At 52.1% G+C, this 19,234-nt stretch overlaps 5 non-coding genes and 4 pseudogenes across 5 annotated transcripts; all 9 read left to right on the top strand.

Moving 5' to 3' along the window:
• The first annotated feature begins 108 nt into the window (after positions 1–108).
• LOC141149942 (U2 spliceosomal RNA) lies at positions 109–299 on the top strand. Its single transcript, XR_012246219.1, has one exon. It is a non-coding gene; the product is annotated as a U2 spliceosomal RNA (small nuclear RNA).
• A 1,115-nt stretch (positions 300–1,414) lies between these two features.
• On the top strand, positions 1,415–1,605 carry LOC141149263 (U2 spliceosomal RNA). Its single transcript, XR_012245569.1, has one exon. It is a non-coding gene; the product is annotated as a U2 spliceosomal RNA (small nuclear RNA).
• Positions 1,606–2,720: 1,115 nt separating this feature from the next.
• On the top strand, positions 2,721–2,911 carry LOC141149266 (U2 spliceosomal RNA). The gene has a single exon (XR_012245570.1). It is a non-coding gene; the product is annotated as a U2 spliceosomal RNA (small nuclear RNA).
• A 1,115-nt stretch (positions 2,912–4,026) lies between these two features.
• On the top strand, positions 4,027–4,118 carry LOC141151202 (U2 spliceosomal RNA; annotated as a pseudogene).
• Positions 4,119–4,895: 777 nt separating this feature from the next.
• LOC141150714 (U2 spliceosomal RNA) lies at positions 4,896–5,096 on the top strand (annotated as a pseudogene).
• Positions 5,097–6,211: 1,115 nt separating this feature from the next.
• On the top strand, positions 6,212–6,303 carry LOC141151278 (U2 spliceosomal RNA; annotated as a pseudogene).
• A 789-nt stretch (positions 6,304–7,092) lies between these two features.
• LOC141150307 (U2 spliceosomal RNA) lies at positions 7,093–7,275 on the top strand. The gene has a single exon (XR_012246560.1). It is a non-coding gene; the product is annotated as a U2 spliceosomal RNA (small nuclear RNA).
• A 5,958-nt stretch (positions 7,276–13,233) lies between these two features.
• On the top strand, positions 13,234–13,311 carry LOC141151042 (U2 spliceosomal RNA; annotated as a pseudogene).
• A 5,564-nt stretch (positions 13,312–18,875) lies between these two features.
• Positions 18,876–19,068, top strand: LOC141150255 (U2 spliceosomal RNA). The gene has a single exon (XR_012246512.1). It is a non-coding gene; the product is annotated as a U2 spliceosomal RNA (small nuclear RNA).
• Positions 19,069–19,234: the final 166 nt, after the last annotated feature.

The following is a 19,234-nucleotide window of genomic DNA, read 5'->3' on the forward strand; positions in this document are numbered from 1 at the left end:
TCTAGAGGTTGACAACATGTCTTCTTAACGGGAGTCCAGGAGCTCATCTCCACAAATGGACTTTTCAGGATCCTTGGGTGGCTCCGTAGGTTGAAACCAATTCTGGTTATCGCTTCTCGGCCTTTTGGCTAAGATAAAGTGTAGTATCTGTTCTTATCAGTTTAATATCTGATACGTCCCCTATCTGGGGACCATATATTAAATGGATTTTTAGAACAGGGAGATGGAAAAAGAGCTTGCTCTGTCCACTCCACGCATTGACCTGGTATTGCAGTATCTCCAGGACCGGTGCACCCCTTCTTTAATGCAGTTTCTAAAATCAGAAAGAATTGAATTCAATGTTATTTGTTCATTTTGCTTGTTTGTCGGATTTTGGGATGGACTCTTTGGCTTTGCTTTTCTTCTCCTCATTGGATTTTTCATGTTCAAAGTTGCAGAAGCCAGATTACAAGCTCATTTTGGTTCAACTTCAGCAACTGTGCATTGCATTGCCATGTAATGTGATGCAATGCTATCTTTCTAGCTCTCCCTTTTTACTTCCTTTTGGATAAACAGACATATTAGGCAAGCATTTTGGAGCTTTCACCTAAATAACTACAGGTGGTGAGATAAGCTGCACAATATAATTGACCTTTCAGTATATTGTTGCACACACACCATCTATTTAGCAAATGCCCTTGTTATCAACAGCAGCCTTTTAAACTCACCTGAGCTAACAGGTATGTGCGCTGGTTTCTCTGCTGCGCTTAAAATTTCTTTTTTGGTTTGCTACAATGCCTTTTCTGAAACGTTGTCTCCTTCTGCTGGAACACTGACTTCTTTCATTTAATGCCTGCAGACTATAAAAGAGAACCCAACCCAAAAAGTTTGGTTGATTAGTCTGTGGCATTCTGTTAAACTGTTGCTTATGGCGGTCTCTGTGAGCTTCTCAGCGACATTCAGCCAGCCAGGTATCCTGCCTGCAGTAGATGGAATGTGGCAATGGAACGCTGGCTGCGCGTGTCATAATAGGCTCTGAGCCTTTATATACCTGTGCACAGCAGCAGCCACCTTCAGTCTGCTGCTGGACAGCCAGCAGCAGCAGCAGCAGGAGAGGTATGTAATCAGGAGCCCTCCTGCTAAGGGTAGACAGCTGCTCGTTCCACCCCACCCCCCGCCTTAATTGGTTCTCCTCCCTTCCAACGGTGTTGAGGCGGGTGGGAACAGCAGGGGGTGAAGGTGCTGTGTTTAAAGAGGTGGAGTTATGCAGATCTAAAACGCGTGGATTGCAGCAGCAGCAAGCCGAAAAGTGCAGGCATGTAAGGGATCTAGAGGTTGACAACATGTCTTCTTAACGGGAGTCCAGGAGCTCATCTCCACAAATGGACTTTTCAGGATCCTTGGGTGGCTCCGTAGTTTGAAACCAATTCTGGTTATCGCTTCTCGGCCTTTTGGCTAAGATCAAGTGTAGTATCTGTTCTTATCAGTTTAATATCTGATACGTCCCCTATCTGGGGACCATATATTAAATGGATTTTTAGAACAGGGAGATGGAAAAAGAGCTTGCTCTGTCCACTCCACGCATTGACCTGGTATTGCAGTATCTCCAGGACCGGTGCACCCCTTCTTTAATGCAGTTTCTAAAATCAGAAAGAATTGAATTCAATGTTTTTTGTTCATTTTGCTTGTTTGTCGGATTTTGGGATGGACTCTTTGGCTTTGCTTTTCTTCTCCTCATTGGATTTTTCATGTTCAAAGTTGCAGAAGCCAGATTACAAGCTCATTTTGGTTCAACTTCAGCAACTGTGCATTGCATTGCCATGTAATGTGATGCAGTGCTATCTTTCTAGCTCTCCCTTTTTACTTCCTTTTGGATAAACAGACATATTAGGCAAGCATTTTGGAGCTTTCACCTAAATAACTACAGGTGGTGAGATAAGCTGCACAATATAATTGACCTTTCAGTATATTGTTGCACACACACCATCTATTTAGCAAATGCCCTTGTTATCAACAGCAGCCTTTTAAACTCACCTGAGCTAACAGGTATGTGCGCTGGTTACTCTGCTGCGCTTAAAATTTCTTTTTTGGTTTGCTACAATGCCTTTTCTGAAACGTTGTCTCCTTCTGCTGGAACACTGACTTCTTTCATTTAATGCCTGCAGACTATAAAAGAGAACCCAACCCAAAAAGTTTGGTTGATTAGTCTGTGGCATTCTGTTAAACTGTTGCTTATGGCGGTCTCTGTGAGCTTCTCAGCGACATTCAGCCAGCCAGGTATCCTGCCTGCAGTAGATGGAATGTGGCAATGGAACGCTGGCTGCGCGTGTCATAATAGGCTCTGAGCCTTTATATACCTGTGCACAGCAGCAGCCACCTTCAGTCTGCTGCTGGACAGCCAGCAGCAGCAGCAGCAGGAGAGGTATGTAATCAGGAGCCCTCCTGCTAAGGGTAGACAGCTGCTCGTTCCACCCCACCCCCCGCCTTAATTGGTTCTCCTCCCTTCCAACGGTGTTGAGGCGGGTGGGAACAGCAGGGGGTGAAGGTGCTGTGTTTAAAGAGGTGGAGTTATGCAGATCTAAAACGCGTGGATTGCAGCAGCAGCAAGCCGAAAAGTGCAGGCATGTAAGGGATCTAGAGGTTGACAACATGTCTTCTTAACGGGAGTCCAGGAGCTCATCTCCACAAATGGACTTTTCAGGATCCTTGGGTGGCTCCGTAGTTTGAAACCAATTCTGGTTATCGCTTCTCGGCCTTTTGGCTAAGATCAAGTGTAGTATCTGTTCTTATCAGTTTAATATCTGATACGTCCCCTATCTGGGGACCATATATTAAATGGATTTTTAGAACAGGGAGATGGAAAAAGAGCTTGCTCTGTCCACTCCACGCATTGACCTGGTATTGCAGTATCTCCAGGACCGGTGCACCCCTTCTTTAATGCAGTTTCTAAAATCAGAAAGAATTGAATTCAATGTTTTTTGTTCATTTTGCTTGTTTGTCGGATTTTGGGATGGACTCTTTGGCTTTGCTTTTCTTCTCCTCATTGGATTTTTCATGTTCAAAGTTGCAGAAGCCAGATTACAAGCTCATTTTGGTTCAACTTCAGCAACTGTGCATTGCATTGCCATGTAATGTGATGCAATGCTATCTTTCTAGCTCTCCCTTTTTACTTCCTTTTGGATAAACAGACATATTAGGCAAGCATTTTGGAGCTTTCACCTAAATAACTACAGGTGGTGAGATAAGCTGCACAATATAATTGACCTTTCAGTATATTGTTGCACACACACCATCTATTTAGCAAATGCCCTTGTTATCAACAGCAGCCTTTTAAACTCACCTGAGCTAACAGGTATGTGCGCTGGTTACTCTGCTGCGCTTAAAATTTCTTTTTTGGTTTGCTACAATGCCTTTTCTGAAACGTTGTCTCCTTCTGCTGGAACACTGACTTCTTTCATTTAATGCCTGCAGACTATAAAAGAGAACCCAACCCAAAAAGTTTGGTTGATTAGTCTGTGGCATTCTGTTAAACTGTTGCTTATGGCGGTCTCTGTGAGCTTCTCAGCGACATTCAGCCAGCCAGGTATCCTGCCTGCAGTAGATGGAATGTGGCAATGGAACGCTGGCTGCGCGTGTCATAATAGGCTCTGAGCCTTTATATACCTGTGCACAGCAGCAGCCACCTTCAGTCTGCTGCTGGACAGCCAGCAGCAGCAGCAGCAGGAGAGGTATGTAATCAGGAGCCCTCCTGCTAAGGGTAGACAGCTGCTCGTTCCACCCCACCCCCCGCCTTAATTGGTTCTCCTCCCTTCCAACGGTGTTGAGGCGGGTGGGAACAGCAGGGGGTGAAGGTGCTGTGTTTAAAGAGGTGGAGTTATGCAGATCTAAAACGCGTGGATTGCAGCAGCAGCAAGCCGAAAAGTGCAGGCATGTAAGGGATCTAGAGGTTGACAACATGTCTTCTTAACGGGAGTCCAGGAGCTCATCTCCACAAATGGACTTTTCAGGATCCTTGGGTGGCTCCGTAGTTTGAAACCAATTCTGGTTATCGCTTCTCGGCCTTTTGGCTAAGATCAAGTGTAGTATCTTTCGAAAAGGCGGTTTTGGATGTTGGCCGCCCTAGTAGATTGATACATTATGCACACTGGGATTTAGGCGCTTGTTAGTACGCCAGGTGGCTAATATAGTCATCTGGTGGAAAGCATGGCCCCCTAGGATCGACGCCATTGGGCCGGGGAAGATCGAAAGCCCGAAGTGTGAAGTGCCCCAGGAGTGGTGACCCTGGGGTGCCTCAACTCACTGGGATTGGGAACCCCACTTGAGTTTATGGCACATTTGCACTAGCACTTCAATATTTCTTTCTTCACACACACCCTTATTCCGGGCCTTCTGGCCTTAGGATGGGGAATTTTTCAATTCCCGGTCGAAGGTCCGGGCAGTATTATACTGTGAAACCTTCACTATTTATTTAATTTTTTTGTCACTGTGTGTCCACTTTTTCACGAGTGTCCACGTCCTTACTAGGATTTTGTCGGGATGCGGTTCCCTTACGGGTTCCTCTCTTGGCAGGTCTAGGGGGGGAGTGTGTGGCCATCAGGTTCCGCTCCCCCCTGAACCCCCCTGGCTCTCCTCTTTCTGGAGGAGAGCGTTGTTGGCTCCCCTCTTCCGGGAGGGGAGCACAGTCTTTGGCTCCCAGTGCCTTGCTCGGGTGAGAACTCGGGCAGGTGCTGGGGGTAAGATTGGGTCGCCTCTGGCTCCGGCTGGAGGTGGCTATTTGTCCCTGTTCCTCGCTGTGGCCTTCTGGCTCGGAGGGACGGGGAATGGTTTGGGGGACTCTTCTCCTTTTGGAGAGGGTTTCAAGAAGACCAGCATCCTAGTGCACTTTTTTTGTGGCACTTGTCACTTTTTTAAGCGCACTCGGGTTTTGTACACGAATTCGGGCATTCGAAAAAAAAAAAAAAAAATCTGTTCTTATCAGTTTAATATCTGATACGTCCCCTATCTGGGGACCATATATTAAATGGATTTTTAGAACAGGGAGATGGAAAAAGAGCTTGCTCTGTCCACTCCACGCATTGACCTGGTATTGCAGTATCTCCAGGACCGGTGCACCCCTTCTTTAATGCAGTTTCTAAAATCAGAAAGAATTGAATTCAATGTTTTTTGTTCATTTTGCTTGTTTGTCGGATTTTGGGATGGACTCTTTGGCTTTGCTTTTCTTCTCCTCATTGGATTTTTCATGTTCAAAGTTGCAGAAGCCAGATTACAAGCTCATTTTGGTTCAACTTCAGCAACTGTGCATTGCATTGCCATGTAATGTGATGCAATGCTATCTTTCTAGCTCTCCCTTTTTACTTCCTTTTGGATAAACAGACATATTAGGCAAGCATTTTGGAGCTTTCACCTAAATAACTACAGGTGGTAAGATAAGCTGCACAATATAATTGACCTTTCAGTATATTGTTGCACACACACCATCTATTTAGCAAATGCCCTTGTTATCAACAGCAGCCTTTTAAACTCACCTGAGCTAACAGGTATGTGCGCTGGTTACTCTGCTGCGCTTAAAATTTCTTTTTTGGTTTGCTACAATGCCTTTTCTGAAACGTTGTCTCCTTCTGCTGGAACACTGACTTCTTTCATTTAATGCCTGCAGACTATAAAAGAGAACCCAACCCAAAAAGTTTGGTTGATTAGTCTGTGGCATTCTGTTAAACTGTTGCTTATGGCGGTCTCTGTGAGCTTCTCAGCGACATTCAGCCAGCCAGGTATCCTGCCTGCAGTAGATGGAATGTGGCAATGGAACGCTGGCTGCGCGTGTCATAATAGGCTCTGAGCCTTTATATACCTGTGCACAGCAGCAGCCACCTCCAGTCTGCTGCTGGACAGCCAGCAGAAGCAGCAGCAGGAGAGGTATGTAATCAGGAGCCCTCCTGCTAAGGGTAGACAGCTGCTCGTTCCACCCCACCCCCCGCCTTAATTGGTTCTCCTCCCTTCCAACGGTGTTGAGGCGGGTGGGAACAGCAGGGGGTGAAGGTGCTGTGTTTAAAGAGGTGGAGTTATGCAGATCTAAAACGCGTGGATTGCAGCAGCAGCAAGCCGAAAAGTGCAGGCATGTAAGGGATCTAGAGGTTGACAACATGTCTTCTTAACGGGAGTCCAGGAGCTCATCTCCACAAATGGACTTTTCAGGATCCTTGGGTGGCTCCGTAGTTTGAAACCAATTCTGGTTATCGCTTCTCGGCCTTTTGGCTAAGATCAAGTGTAGTATCTTTCGAAAAGGCGGTTTTGGATGTTGGCCGCCCTAGTAGATTGATACATTATGCACACTGGGGTTTAGGCGCTTGTTAGTACGCCAGGTGGCTAATATAGTCATCTGGTGGAAAGCATGGCCCCCCAGGATCGATGCCATTGGGCCGGGGAAGATCGAAATCCCGAAGTGTGAAGTGCCCCAGGAGTGGTGACCCTGGGGTGCCTTAACTCACTGGGATTGGGAACCCCACTTGAGTTTATGGCACATTTGCACAAGCACTTCAAATTTTCTTTCTTTGCACACACCCTTATTCCGGGCCTTCTGGCCTTAGGATGGGGAATTTTTCAATTCCCGGTCGAAGGTCCGGGCAGTATTATACTGTGAAACCTTCACTATTTATTTAATTTCTTTGTCACTGTGTGTCCACTTATTCACGTGTGTCATGTCCTACTAGGATTTTGTCGGGATGCGGTTCCCTTACGGGTTCCTCTCTTGGCAGGTCTAGGGGGGGAGTGTGTGGCCGTCAGGTTCCGCTCCCCCCTGAACCCCCCTGGCTCTCCTCTTTCGGGAGGAGAGCGTTGTTGGCTCCCCTCTTCCGGGAGGGGAGCACAGTCTTTGGCTCCCAGTGCCTTGCTCGGGTGAGAACTCGGGCAGGTGCTGGGGGTAAGATTGGGTCGCCTCTGGCTTCGGCTGGAGGTGGCTTTTTGTCCCTGTTCCTCGCTGTGGCCTTTTGGCTCGGAGGGACGGGGAATGGTTTGGGGGACCCTTCTCCTTTTGGAGAGGGTTTCAAGAAGACCAGCATCCTAGTGCACTTTTTTTGTGGCACTTGTCACTTTTTTAAGCGCACTCGGGTTTTGTACACGAATTCGGGCTTTCGATAAAAAAAAAAATCTGTTCTTATCAGTTTAATATCTGATACGTCCCCTATCTGGGGACCATATATTAAATGGATTTTTAGAACAGGGAGATGGAAAAAGAGCTTGCTCTGTCCACTCCACGCATTGACCTGGTATTGCAGTATCTCCAGGACCGGTGCACCCCTTCTTTAATGCAGTTTCTAAAATCAGAAAGAATTGAATTCAATGTTTTTTGTTCATTTTGCTTGTTTGTCGGATTTTGGGATGGACTCTTTGGCTTTGCTTTTCTTCTCCTCATTGGATTTTTCATGTTCAAAGTTGCAGAAGCCAGATTACAAGCTCATTTTGGTTCAACTTCAGCAACTGTGCATTGCATTGCCATGTAATGTGATGCAATGCTATCTTTCTAGCTCTCCCTTTTTACTTCCTTTTGGATAAACAGACATATTAGGCAAGTGTAGCACCCTGAGGATTCGGCTGCTACAGGGGTATTGCACCTCAACCCAGAGGTGTGATATTCCACTCCCGGGTAAGGAAGGAGTGTGAAACTGAGCTCGGTAGGCTGCATGCACTACACACATCCCATTTCCGAGGAGCAGACCGACGGTACTCCCACTTAGAAATGTGCAGGTACGACCGAGTCTGTTCCTGGCTGGAGTGGGAGGGGGGTGGTACATCCCAAGTAGTATAGGGGCAGATAGGGGGAGCAGCCTGGGTAAAGATATTAGCTCATTGTTTGCTGGTCACCTGAGCTCACACATAGAGGGTGTATATAAGGTGGGCACCAACTAAGAACAGGGTCAGTTGCAGAGAGGAAGTCAGCGAGCAGAGGAGAAGAGAGACCCAGAGTGAGAGAGGAGAAAGAGAGACCCAGAGGGGGAAACAGAAGAAAAGGACTCCAAGACCCCAAACTAAATCCCCGGGTGAAGAGTCGGCACAGGGTACCGGAACCCAAACTGGTGGGGGCAAAAACACTCCCCAGCCAGAGACCGGAGACCGTGGGCAGCGTTTGCCACGGTCACCCACCACATCCACCACGAAGGCATACCACGAGGAGGGTCAGGGAACCCACGGCCAAGGGTCTCCCAACAGAAGGCCCGAGGGAGCTGGACCTGGGTGGATCAATAGTGGGGACGGCCAGAGAAAGGACAGAAGGAGAGCTCAGGGTCACGCTCCGGACTTATTTGGGAGTTGGCTGGATCCAGAACCTGGTGGACGCAGCACGGCTCGGGAGGTCACTCGAAGCTGGAGTGACCAGAACATCAGCAGTGAGTAAACATCCTAAACTGCATAACCCGACTCTGTCTCTGATTGCCGTCTACACTGCATCACCACAACTCCCATCCTCTGCACCTGATCCCCCTGAGGCTATACCCCACCCGTTGGGGGTTATATCACCAAAGCTGCACCTACACCACCAGCCTCAGCGGACCCTGCTGCAGCGGCGGCCACAGTGACCGCAACACAACGGGTGGCGTAGTCGACATTAAGAACTTAGTAACATCTGTAGGACTGCCACATACAACTGAGTTTGACACCCTGGGCACGGACCGGGTCACAGCCACTCGGAAGACTACAACCCCCATCTGATCCGGCTCCGGATATTCCCCCTAAAGAATATGGCCCAGGGGGCGCGTCAACTTTGGCGTAGTCGGCAGGATTACGTGCCCGCAACACCCGGGTACTGCGTGCCTGAAGAAAAGTGCAAGTTTACCTCAAAAAGAAGTCTCCTGCCGGTTCCGGAGGGTCCCCGCCATCGGACCCCATCACCAGTCGATTCCCGCCGGTTGTCCGCCATTAACAGCTTTTTCCCGCCATCTGCAGAGTTTCCCGCCACTGGGAAGCGATTCCCGCCATTTCCAAAGGTTTCCCGTCTTGGAAGAGCGGACGCCATTATGGGCGTGCCAGAGGGTGGCGAGAGGCCACCTCCCATCGTGGGCCAGGACCGAAAATGGCGCCAAAAGTGGAAACCGCCCCCACCAACAGAGACTGTGATGCTAGAGGTGTCTGTCAGCGTGAAAGAACCGCCCCTGGAGCTGACAGTCACCAAGTGGCCCCGGGACCGCCCTCGAAGTGGGAGGAGACGAAAGAAAAGAACGAAGATGGGTGCCGCCTGGAGCAGTCTGGAGCGAGCGCACCCGGAGGCAGGAAGCCTGGAGAAGAGTAGCAGAGAAGCTCACCTGGAGATGGCGAGAGAGCAGAGCAGCACCGGCCCGCTGGCCAGGAGCCTGCTGGAAGAAGAGCAGAGCAGCACCGACCCGTTGGTCAGGAGCCTGCTGGAAACCACGACCCCACTAGGCCTAGTGGAGGTCCTTGCACAACTCCCCCGAGACCGGGAGTGTGCACAGACAGCTCTGGAGGGCCTCGCACGGAGGATGGCCCGGGTACAGCGAGAGACATTGGCGGAGTGGAGCCGAGAGATGGCCCAGCAAACCAAGACCCGGAGCACGCCAGCCAAGATGAGGAGACAGACCGCCTCTGAGGACAGCGCGGGAGGACCCAAGGCCGGAGACGGCGCCGAGAAGGGAGCCGAACGCATGGAGGCAGGTAAAGGGGACGTCTATACCTCAAACAAGGACACCGCTTACCTGCCCCAGCTCCCCGTCGCAGAGCCCGAAAGTCCCCCTGCTGTGCCCGAAAACGCCGTGTCACCGACGCAGACTAGGCCCCAACCGGAAGCCGCCGCCGCGACCCCTGTGACGCCATGCGCACCGACCCCGAGCGTGGCAAAACAGGAAGTGACACCAGCCTGGTCGCAGGGCCTAGAATTCCCGGGCGTCGCAGCACCAACAGCGCCCCCTACCTCCGCGGAGCCTCCGGCCTGGCCGCAAGGCCAGGTAGCCCAGGGCGCCGCCGTCCTAACGGTGCCCTTCACCTTCCAGGTGCCCCAGGCCTGGCCGCAAGGCCTGGGCAACCCAGGCGCCACCACCACCGCGCCCGCACCCGTAAAACCAAGGGTGCCGCGTCTGGGAGAGGACTTGTTTGCCCAGCACACGTGGCCGGACGGGCAGCCTTTCATCTGGCCCCAGAGATATTATGAACTGGAGCACCAGAGGAGAGTTGGGGCCATGTGTGCACCCCTGATTCCGGCTCCGAAGCCCGTGATAAGGATCTCGCCCCCGCTTGAAGAGACCCAATTTGAGTGGGACCCCACCGGAGAAGACCTAATGGGGTTCACTCAGGAAACCAGGGCAGCTGCAGCGGAGCGTGCTGAGTGTTGCCGACAGCAGCTCGAGGAGTTTGCGAGGGAGCGGAGAGAGAGGCGGGTCCAGGAACAACAGGCCCAAATAAGGAGCGCCGAGCAGAAGAGCCGAACCAGGAGGGACCCCCGTGCAGCGCACAGTCCCCGCACCACCGGGACTGTAATTAAGTTCAATATGCAGCATGGGTGGGGCTTCATCAGAGACCACAACACCCCCGGCGACGTCTTTGTCACGCGCAGAGATGTGGAGTCCCATCTGCCGGAGGGGCACAGAGGTCGTGACCTTTATATCGGGGACGAGGTCACCTTTACCCGGCACAAGTGTGCCAAAGGACCTTACGCCCTCCATGTGCATCGCCTGACAGAGGAGGAGCTGCGATGTGAGGAGGAAGAGCAAGAGGATCCGGACGGGTCTGAAGCTGAGATCCCCAAAGAAGGAGCAGGAGGAAGACGCTGTTGAGTACAGCGGAGCAGGTGCTGTAAATAGTTACCCGATCGGGGTATAAAGAAACTGTTACTGCAAAAATAGTCCCCGTTGGGACCAGCTGATGTGAACTGTTCACCCGTTTACCCTTGATCCCACAGGCTGAGGACTGTGAGCAGCCACTCCCTTTCCCTCCTTACCTGGCCGAGGACTGAGAGCGGCCATACCCTTGTACATAGTTGCGCTTCCTAAAGCGCCCCCTACCGGTTTTATAGGAAAACCATTTTTCTAGAAAGACTGTCGCACTATACCCGGTCACACGTTGCGCAGTGACCGGAGGAGGAGCCAGAGGCGACGAGAAAGTTTTATATATATAATGTTTTATATATTTTATATGTTTATGAAAAAAAAAAAAAAAAATTTTGCATGTTATGTGATGTTTTTGTCTTACAGCCCGAGGACGTGCTGTGATTTACCAGGGGGGAATGTAGCACCCTGAGGATTCGGCTGCTACAGGGGTATTGCACCTCAACCCAGAGGTGTGATATTCCACTCCCGGGTAAGGAAGGAGTGTGAAACTGAGCTCGGTAGGCTGCATGCACTACACACATCCCATTTCCGAGGAGCAGACCGACGGTACTCCCACTTAGAAATGTGCAGGTACGACCGAGTCTGTTCCTGGCTGGAGTGGGAGGGGGGTGGTACATCCCAAGTAGTGTAGGGGCAGATAGGGGGAGCAGCCTGGGTAAAGATAGGAGCTCATTGGGTGCTGGTCACCTGAGCTCACACATAGAGGGTGTATATAAGGTGGGCACCAACTAAGAACAGGGTCAGTTGCAGAGAGGAAGTCAGCGAGCAGAGGAGAAGAGAGACCCAGAGTGAGAGAGGAGAAAGAGAGACCCAGAGGGGGAAACAGAAGAAAAGGACTCCAAGACCCCAAACTAAATCCCCGGGTGAAGAGTCGGCACAGGGTACCGGAACCCAAACTGGTGGGGGCAAAAACACTCCCCAGCCAGAGACCGGAGACCGTGGGCAGCGTTTGCCACGGTCACCCACCACATCCACCACGAAGGCATACCACGAGGAGGGTCAGGGAACCCACGGCCAAGGGTCTCCCAACAGAAGGCCCGAGGGAGCTGGACCTGGGTGGATCAATAGTGGGGACGGCCAGAGAAAGGACAGAAGGAGAGCTCAGGGTCACGCTCCGGACTTATTTGGGAGTTGGCTGGATCCAGAACCTGGTGGACGCAGCACGGCTCGGGAGGTCACTCGAAGCTGGAGTGACCAGAACATCAGCAGTGAGTAAACATCCTAAACTGCATAACCCGACTCTGTCTCTGATTGCCGTCTACACTGCATCACCACAACTCCCATCCTCTGCACCTGATCCCCCTGAGGCTATACCCCACCCGTTGGGGGTTATATCACCAAAGCTGCACCTACACCACCAGCCTCAGCGGACCCTGCTGCAGCGGCGGCCACAGTGACCGCAACACAACGGGTGGCGTAGTCGACATTAAGAACTTAGTAACATCTGTAGGACTGCCACATACAACTGAGTTTGACACCCTGGGCACGGACCGGGTCACAGCCACTCGGAAGACTACAACCCCCATCTGATCCGGCTCCGGATATTCCCCCTAAAGAATATGGCCCAGGGGGCGCGTCACAAGCATTTTGGAGCTTTCACCTAAATAACTACAGGTGGTGAGATAAGCTGCACAATATAATTGACCTTTCAGTATATTGTTGCACACACACCATCTATTTAGCAAATGCCCTTGTTATCAACAGCAGCCTTTTAAACTCACCTGAGCTAACAGGTATGTGCGCTGGTTACTCTGCTGCGCTTAAAATTTCTTTTTTGGTTTGCTACAATGCCTTTTCTGAAACGTTGTCTCCTTCTGCTGGAACACTGACTTCTTTCATTTAATGCCTGCAGACTATAAAAGAGAACCCAACCCAAAAAGTTTGGTTGATTAGTCTGTGGCATTCTGTTAAACTGTTGCTTATGGCGGTCTCTGTGAGCTTCTCAGCGACATTCAGCCAGCCAGGTATCCTGCCTGCAGTAGATGGAATGTGGCAATGGAACGCTGGCTGCGCGTGTCATAATAGGCTCTGAGCCTTTATATACCTGTGCACAGCAGCAGCCACCTTCAGTCTGCTGCTGGACAGCCAGCAGCAGCAGCAGCAGGAGAGGTATGTAATCAGGAGCCCTCCTGCTAAGGGTAGACAGCTGCTCGTTCCACCCCACCCCCCGCCTTAATTGGTTCTCCTCCCTTCCAACGGTGTTGAGGCGGGTGGGAACAGCAGGGGGTGAAGGTGCTGTGTTTAAAGAGGTGGAGTTATGCAGATCTAAAACGCGTGGATTGCAGCAGCAGCAAGCCGAAAAGTGCAGGCATGTAAGGGATCTAGAGGTTGACAACATGTCTTCTTAACGGGAGTCCAGGAGCTCATCTCCACAAATGGACTTTTCAGGATCCTTGGGTGGCTCCGTAGTTTGAAACCAATTCTGGTTATCGCTTCTCGGCCTTTTGGCTAAGATCAAGTGTAGTATCTGTTCTTTTAAGAACACAAGAGCTACGATCTACACTTGACGAGAGCGATCGAACTCGGAAGGAGAAGAGCTTCGGAGCCCAGCTGACATCAGAGAACGAAGGCGGATATCGGTGGGAGGAAGAAGCTCTAAAGAATCCAGAAGAAGACGAAGACTCGGAGAAGAATCGGGCTGTCCTGTGGAATCTTCGAGGAAGAAAATCATCGAGACAAAGACCTTTCGGGGAATTTGTCCAGAACACGACGGGAGAAGAATCTGCATAGCTCCACCCATTCCGGGAAGAGTTCCAGATCCAGCTCCAAGAAGTAACTGCAGGAGGAAAGCCATGGCAAGCGCTGCGAGGAAGGCCGAAAAGAAGAGCCTGGAGCTGGGGACAGCCAGGAGGGCCCAGCCAGGAGCCGATTCTGACCCCAAGGACTCTGCCTCCACGACTGGCCAGCAGAAGGGACCCCAGAAGCCCCGCCACGAAGCTCCAGCCCTGGAGCCATGGATGCGGCAGACGGTGGCCCTGAAGCTGAAGGAAGTGGATGGGAGGGTGCCGGACATGTCCTCGGACGTGTTCTGCCAGAAGATGCTGCTGGATCGAGGCTTCTCCAGGTCGGACACCCTCAGCATCCAGACCTTCTTGACGGGGATCTTCTTCGTCACCTTCGCCACTGTGAACACCTGCAGGAGGTTCTGGGAAATGGTAAGCGCAAAAGGACCGGATAATTCTTTCTCTGCCTTTACAGGTAGCTGCCCTATCCAGAGGGATGAAAGGAGGATCACGGTCTCCATGCGCAACCCGCACACCCCAGGCCAAGACATCTGTACCTTCCTGAGACGCTTCTGTTTGGTTGTGAAGGAACCCTCTCACATCCTGAATGGACTCGGCTTCTGGACAGGTAAGTGGTCGGTGACCGTTAGACTTCACAGGGACCTGGCGTACTCAGACGGACTTCGGCACCTGCCCCCGACATTCTCCCTGGGCAACTCCTACGGCCTCATCTATTACCCGGACATGCCGCGGAACTGCAGGAGATGCGGCAAGAACGGCCACGAGATGAAGGACTGCAAGGAGGATGCCTGCAGGATTTGTCGAGTGACGGGACACAGCTCGAAGGACTGCCCGAAGAAGACGTCCTGCAACCTGTGTGGGCTGGCGGCTCATCTGTACAAGGATTGCCCCAGGCGTGAGAGATCCTGGGCATCGGTGGTTGCGACGACCCCAGCTACGGAGGACAAGGCCCCGACGACCAGGCCTGTGAAGGTCAAGGACGCGACGACCAAGGCCCCAGCGGCCAAGGCCGAGACGACCAAGGCCAAAGCGGTCAAGGAGTCGGTGGCCAAAGCCCCAGCGACGGTCCCAGCAGCTCCGAAGCAGAAGAAAAAGTCAAAGGAGGGTAAGAGTTCTGTCACCCCTCTCTCGATCCCTCCCCCTGCCACCCCCGTCCAATCCCCCCCCACCCCGGCCACCCCTGCTGAGGATTCCACTTCCTCTTCCTCCTTCCCCTACTCCTCAGCAGGTGTCCTTTCCCCTGCCCCGGCAGCCACTCTCCCTCCCCAGACCATGGTAGCGGTGGAATTAACCTTTCCTCCACCCGCCGCTATCTATTCCGAGGAGGATTTTCCCCTTCTTGTCTCCCCAGTTCCAACCCGGGGAAAGAGGAAGGTGGAGGACAGCCCTGCTACTGAATCCTCCAAAAAGAAGATTCTGGATTTCGTAGGCGAAAAGGAGGATACCCTCCCTGAGCCAGAAGAGATGGAGCACATGGTTGAGACCCTGGTGGCCGAGCCAGAAGAGGAGGAACTGGTGGTCGCCGAGATTGAGGCGGCGCTGCTTGACCAGATGGAGGAAGAGGGCCTGCTGGTGATCCCGTCACCAGCAGTCAACACCGACGAGGGACCACCCGACCGGAGTGGTAACTAAGGTGTATTGCCTGCGCTAACTTTTTCTTTTTTCCCTACATGATGGCTAATATTAACTTATTTTCCATTAATGTCAGGAGCATCAAGGACAAGTTCAGACGTCAGACTATTTATGCCTTCCTTACTTCCCAGTTGTGTGATGTTTATATGTTGCAGGAATGTTCCCTTCCCTCCTCTAAGTCCTTCAAACATCTGGCCAGGGAGTGGTCCCACGGTCCATCCTACTGGTCCGGTGGGGGTGACTGCAAGTCTGCGGGGGTCGCAATTCTGATCAGGGGGGGCGCATTCACGCTTGAGTCCGTCCAGGAGCTCATCTGCGGCAGGGCTCTTGTTGTAGATGGCAACTGGGCGGGAGAACCTGTCAGGTTCATCAACGTGTATGCGTCCCCACTGAAGAATGAGCGTTTGGAGCTTTTCCAGACCCTGCGGCTTCAGCTTGCCACCACCAGGACCTTAGTGATGGCCGGGGATTTCAACTGCCCCATCGAGGAGGACGGTCGTAGTTCTGGCACATCTGCCAAGTTGGACATCACGTCCAAGCTGCTCATCGAGATGGTAACCGAGGCCTCTCTTCAGGACGTGGTGGGCTCCATGGGGAGAGGCTCCACGAACTATTCGTGGAGCCGACCCGATGGCTCACTCCGCTCCAGGATTGACTTTGTGTTCACCTCTCGGGCAGTCAGGCAGAGTAGGCACTCGATGGTCTCCTGCTTCTTCTCCGACCACAGAGCCATTCACTTACAAGGTGTCCTCGGCGACGGTTTTCCGTCCGGCCCCAGCTCCTGGAAGCTGAATTGTGCTCTGCTGGCTCAGGATGAAGTCATGGAGGAGCTGAGAGCAGCCTACGCAATGTGGCAGTCCTACAAGGGTAGCTTCCAAACAGTCTCTGATTGGTGGGAATATGTTAAACTTGAGTTTCGCTGTTTCTTTCAGGCCAAGGGTCGACAACAGGAGTGTGAGAAGAGGAGGGACTTCAGAGGGCTGCAGCGCGAGCTGCGGTCGCTGCAGGACCTTCTTCACTGCGGCTGGGACGTGAGGGAGGAGCTGGAGGAGACCAAGAAGAGCCTGAAAAGGCACTTTGAGGAGGAGTCCAAGCGAATCATCTTCCGTTCCAAAGTGGAGAATCTGGAGAAGGGTGAGAAATGTAACTCATTCTTTTTCAGGAAACTTCATGCCGGTCACACGCCCCTGAACGAGCTGCGAGACGAGAGCGGAAACATGCGACGTGGGAAGGAGGACGTGATGAGGGTCGTCAGCGACTTCTACAGCGAACTCTACTCCCACAAGACTACCGACCCCGACGCTGCTGATAAGTTCCTGTCAGGTATCACTAACCATCTTGATCCTGCAGGCACGGCAGCCTTGGACAAACCTCTGATGGTGGGCGAATTGCTCTCTGCCGCTAAATCCTTTAGGACCGGCAGGACCCCGGGCAGTGATGGTCTTCCAGCGGAGCTCTATGTAGTGCTGGGAGACCTCATCTGTCCGGACCTGTTGGACCTGTACGAGGAGATGGTGGTGGAGGGTAGAATGCCTCCATCTTTGAGGGAAGGAATGGTCACGATCCTGTACAAGCGGAAGGGAGAGAGGTGCGACCTGAGGAATTGGCGTCCCATCACTCTGCTCAACGTGGACTACAAGATCCTGGCCAAGACGATGGCGACACGACTTAAGACGGTCATCGGACGGATCATCCACCCGGACCAGACCTGCGGCATCCCTGGACGTCGCATCGCAGACAGCCTCGCTCTCGTGCGGGACACGGTCGAGTACATCAAGGTCCGCCGCGCACACGAGGCCCTGGTCTCCTTGGATCAGGAGAAGGCCTTCGACCGGGTTTCCCACGAGTTCATGGGCCGAGCTCTGCACCGGTTAGGTTTGGGTAACATGTTTTGTTCGTATGTCCGTCTGATGTATTTTGATATCCACAGCTCGGTGTTGGTGAACGGCTGGAAGACTGACCCCTTCCCTGTCCTCTCTGGGGTCAGACAAGGCTGCCCTCTATCACCTCTTCCTTTTGTTTGTGTTATAGAACTCTTCGCAGAGGCTATCCGGCAGAATGGAGAGATCAGAGGGATCACCGCACCGGGTCCGGGACGACACGAGGTCAAGTGCTCGCTCTACATGGACGACGTCACCGTCTTCTGCGCTGATCGTGGTTCAGTCGACGCCCTCGTCCAGACGTGTGAGAGGTTCGGCCGGGCTTCAGGGGCCAAAGTCAACTGCAGGAAGTCGGAAGCCATGCTCTTCGGGGATTGGCAGCCGGCCTCCTCCGCCCCCTTCCCCTTCAACATTCAACCGGATTTCCTCAAGGTGCTGGGAGTCTGGTTCGGGAAGGAAGGAGCGGCCCTCAAGTCCTGGCAAGAACGCTTGGCCAAGGTGAAGCAACGGATCGGACTCTGGAGCCTCAGACACCTCACTTGTGAGGGTAAGGCACTCGTCCTGCGTAATGAGGTCCTGCCCGTCTTGCAGTACACGGCGCAGGCCTGGCCCCCACACGTCACTGTGTGCAGGGCCATTACCAGGACAGTGTTTCACTTTGTCTGGGGATCCAAGATGGACAGAGTCAGGCGGGCCGTCATGTACAAGGAGCCTCGCAAGGGTGGGAAGGGCGTTCCAGATATCCCCACCCTCCTGCGATCCTCTTTTGTGTGTGATTGTGTCCGCCGGACTTTGCAAGTCAAGAATGGCTCCGCGGGCAGGTCCATGTCTCGCTTCTTCCTGCTTCCTCTTTGGAGGCGACTCGGCTGGGACAAGTGGGACAGCTCCTTCCCCTACAACTGGACGACGCCATGGTTCTACAGAGACGTCGTTCGATTTGTGGGGGAGCATCAACTGGAGGGACTCAAGCCCGACTTGTGGAAGCCCAAAACTATCCACAAGCTAATCAGAGCCAAGGATGACGTGGAGAACATCACAGGACTTCACCAGGACACGCTGGAGACTGTGTGGACAAATGTGTCATCTGACAGGCTGACCAACGGGCACAAGGACTTGTCGTGGATGGCGATTCAGGGCGGACTGCCCGTCCGGTCATTCATGCATGCCCGGAACCTGTGCAAGACCCGGTACTGCCCAAGGTGCCCCTTCGTGGAGGAAACATCTTTGCACACTTTTTGGGACTGCGGATTTGCACAGCGCCTATTGACTGCACTTGAGGACGACCTGAGGAACTCTGTCCCCAGGGCGAGCCTATCGCACCATTCTGTGCTTTACGGACTCTTCCCTGGGGTTCATAACGTCGGAGCCATCCAGGAGGCTTGGCGCCTTATGAACTGCTTCAAGGATGCCGTTTGGGTCGCCAGGAACCGGCTCATCTTGAGGAGGGAGAGGATGTCCATCCAGGACTGCCGCAGGCTGATCCACAGCCTGCTCAGAGACTATTCCATCATGGACGGTCCGGAGGACGAGGACGAGGACTAAACCCCTCCTCCCCCTCTCCCCTTATGTGTCTTGTCTTTCAATAAAGCTTCGGGCCTGTGATTTTCCCCTCCCCATCCCCTTTTTCCCAATCCCCATCCCTTATCACGGTTCGTCGTACTGTATTGATTGACATGCTTTTTCTTTCAGATTGAGTGTTTTGTGTAGCATAGGGGTGTGATGTGTCTAGTTAGTGCGTCGTATCCTCATGCTATGTAAATATGATGTAGAATTCTGTGTGTACTGGGCTGCGGCACTGTACACTGTCTGTTAACTTATTTTTTGTGCTAATAAAAGATATATTCAATCAAAAAATCTGTTCTTATCAGTTTAATATCTGATACGTCCCCTATCTGGGGACCATATATTAAATGGATTTTTAGAACAGGGAGATGGAAAAAGAGCTTGCTCTGTCCACTCCACGCATTGACCTGGTATTGCAGTATCTCCAGGACCGGTGCACCCCTTCTTTAATGCAGTTTCTAAAATCAGAAAGAATTGAATTCAATGTTTTTTGTTCATTTTGCTTGTTTGTCGGATTTTGGGATGGACTCTTTGGCTTTGCTTTTCTTCTCCTCATTGGATTTTTCATGTTCAAAGTTGCAGAAGCCAGATTACAAGCTCATTTTGGTTC

This window comes from Phyllobates terribilis, unplaced genomic scaffold (assembly GCF_046119375.1).
Source record: "Phyllobates terribilis strain yellow unplaced genomic scaffold, ASM4611937v1 Scaffold_5__5_contigs__length_657084704, whole genome shotgun sequence".
Taxonomy (NCBI): Eukaryota; Metazoa; Chordata; class Amphibia; order Anura; family Dendrobatidae; genus Phyllobates; species Phyllobates terribilis.